Source organism: Bos javanicus, chromosome 9 (assembly GCF_032452875.1).
Source record: "Bos javanicus breed banteng chromosome 9, ARS-OSU_banteng_1.0, whole genome shotgun sequence".
Lineage (NCBI taxonomy): Eukaryota > Metazoa > Chordata > Mammalia > Artiodactyla > Bovidae > Bos > Bos javanicus.
The window spans coordinates 80,844,082-80,847,677 of NC_083876.1; positions in this window are offsets into that span (position 1 = coordinate 80,844,082).

The window sequence follows — 3,596 nt, forward strand, 5'->3', positions numbered from 1 at the left end:
AAATATATATCATTAATTTTCTTTCCATCAATGTCAAATACATTTTCTTTAAAAAGAAATGTAACAGTTCCTCTCCCCAGATGGCATATTCTTTGCAAGGGAGTTGCGGGGGGGCGGGGGGTGGGGGGAGGAGTAATTATATAGCAAAGAAATCAGATAACACTTTAACCCAGTAACTAAAATTAACATCACCAGTGAGGGACAGATGGCCTTTGGGGACCTCCAGATGTGACACTCTGAGAAGAACATCTTATCACCTAGAATGCATAACCTGTATCTAATCATGAGGAAACACCAATATTAAAAAATAAAAAGGATGTTGGGACAGAAGGGCTGTATTATTTTTTTAATGTCACAAGAGACGAAGGCTGTGGGAATGTTCTAGAATAAAAGAAGCTAAAGATCCTTGACAATCAAATGCAACATCTGACCTTAGAATGGATCTGATATTGCAGGGGAGTGGGGAAGATTCTCTAAAGAATTAAGGTGTCAACTGCCAAACTGCAATACAAATAGTATATTAGATAAAAATACTGTATCAATGTTAAATTTACAGAAGTCAATAACTATACCATGATTATATAAGAACTATATGAGTGTATATATAAAAGAAGTTCTTATATAGCTTCCCAGGTGGTGCCAGTGGTAAAGAATCCACCTGCCAATGCAGGAGACATGAGAGATGCGGGTTCAGTCCCTGGATGGGGAAGATCCCCTGGAGGAGGAGATGGCAACCCACTCCAGTATTCTTGTCTGGAAAATTCCATGGATAGAGGAGCCTCACGGGCTACAGTCCATGGGGTCACAAAGAGTCGGACATGACTGAGCAAAGTGAATAAGCGCTAAGCAACACAGGAGTATAACAATATGATATATGTAACTTTCTACTAAATGGTTCAGAAAAAAATATATACATATATTGTTTTATATATATATATGTTTTATGTATTATGTATATATATATATATATTTAGAAAGAGAAAAACAGAAATCAAATGATAAAGCTTAAAGTAAAAAATGTTAATAGGTTTAAAGAATAAGGGACAGATAACTAGTTTTACAACTCTTCTCTAAGTTTGAAATTATTTCCAAATAGCATTTAAAGAAAAATTAACAGTTCTAGCCTACATTGGAGTCCTTGGCTATCTGTTTTCTCTCCATGATGTTCCAAATACAACACAGGAAGGGATGCTTGTGCCAAGTCACAAGAAAGCACAAAGATATTTTAACATGATCTTTTATCAGTGATTGAAGCCTGCCAAAGCATTACACACCACCCAGTGTACCGAGTCCAGTGTACAGACCAGTAACCATTGGATACTCTAGCAACTCAGATGCAATCATTTCCCACTAATTTCTCTAAACAAGGCTGTGTTCTAAAACCTTTCTGCATCCCACAACTTGCAGAATTATCTCATACACAAAGCAAACCTCTCAGCTGGCCTCTTAGACATGCTCCATCAGTATCAATCAATTGGATTCAATCGTTTGAAATGGAATAATACTTTAAGCCATGTCTATGTAGCTAGAGAATGTGCGGCGACTGAGGAAGCAGGACACCTTATCACACATCCTCACCATCACCGCTTAACTGCCGTCAAAATCCCACAGCCTTCATGTCTGTGAGCCCACAGTGGTGCTGGGGAGCTGGTGGTGCCCACGTCCAATCTTCAGTACTTCATTCAGACTGATTGTTCACCAAAGCAATGCCTAAGACCAAACATTTAGGAGAGACTACTCTATAACTCACCTGGTGGAAAGAGAATCAAAAAGATAATAATCAAAATTAAAATTTTCAGCGATGCTTAGGAATTTGGAATACTTATACATTCTTCAAAACAGCAAAGAACATATGTATATTGGTAAGTCTTTTGTATCCTTCCCTATTTATAGTTTTATTATTTTCTTGACCCTTTTAGTAGTGACTGTCTCTGGGTTAAAATACCCAGATTCTATTTCTGGCTTTGGTTTTGTATCCCAGATACTCTTATTATTAATTTTCCCCAAAATGTCATCAATAATTTTATTTGACAATGTTTACCAAGAACTTAAGAGGTTTTCAGCTTCCCGGGTGGCTCAGTCGGTAAAGAGTCTGCCTGCAATGCTGGAAACCCAGGTTCAGTCTCTGGGTGGGGAAGATCCCCTGGAGAAGGAAATGGCAACCACTGCCAGTATTCTTGCCTGGAGAATTCTACAGACAGAGGAGCCTAGTGGGCTACAGTCAATGGGGTCACAAAGAGTCACACATGACTGAGGGACTAACACCAATAACTTATTTGACATAAGATGTGTGGCTGAACTTATGGGGTGGTACTCCCCAGAAAAAAAGCTCTCAGGTTTTTTGTCTGCAAATAATCCCCAAGAAAATGACATGAAGACAATAAGTACAATGAAGTCCACTTGCAGAAAAGCCTAAAAAGCAGAAATGAATCATGACTAACAGCAAACATGTACAAACTAGTCAAAGCACTAAAATTTAATGAGAAGATCATTTTTAAAGTAGGTGAAATTGAATGGAAGGTACATGCAAAATTATTATAGATTTAAAATCATGCATATTCTTCTCCATAAAACTTCTCAAATGCAGTTAAAAACACACGCGTACAAAACCATGCCATTATAAACCCTTTGTAGTATGTAACTGTGATTAGCTGCTACTCTCGGCAATATAAAAATCCTTTCACCACAATTACATTCCAGCCTGTAATGTAATTCAAAACAAACAAGTCAGAGACATCACTCAAATGGCAGAACCAACAAATACAGATGCTTTGCATCAAGGAAATGAATCCACTGAAGAAATGCAATCGAGAAGAAGCTGCCTTCCAAGGCTTGGAGCTGGGTTTCTGATGGAACAGCGAGGCCCCCTTCTGGGCAGACACAGAGCATCCCCAAGAGGCTCTACAAAGCTGAAGTTCATAGTGGCAACCACTGCTACAGTCAGGAAGGTGAGTACCGAGCTTCCTGCTGTGGATACCCTTTCTAGGGCTGTGCTCACACTTTTACATTTTAGATTTTTTTTTTTTTTTGGCCACGCTGCATGGCATGTGGGATCTTGGTTTCCCAACCAGGGATGGAACCCTTGCTACCTGCAGTGGAAACTCAGAGTCTTAACCACTGGATTGCCAGGGAAGTCACTTTTACATTGTAGATTTTAAATTCTAAATCTGGTTTTCATAGAGAAACAGCTGTGTTTGATTTCAGATGTAATGAATCATTCTATTTAATCCTGCAACCATTCCTCCTACTGAGGGGCATGCCCACCCCCTCTGCCTTGTTCTTTTTGCCATAATTCTTATCAACCTCTAACATACTGTATAATCTATTATGATCATTGTCTGTCTCCTCCCGTTAGACTAGGAGCTCCATGAGGGCAGGATACTTCATTTTGCTAATGGCAACCCACTCCAGTATTCTTGCCTGGAGAATTCCATGGACAGAGGAGCCTGGAGGGCTACAGTTCATGGGGTTGCTGCAAAGTTGTACACGACCAAGCAACTTTCACTTCAGTGAACGAACAGAGCCTGGCACAGTAGAGTTGCTCAATAACAAAGAAAGAGTCATCTACTTAGGCATTTCTTTTATTTTTAAGACCA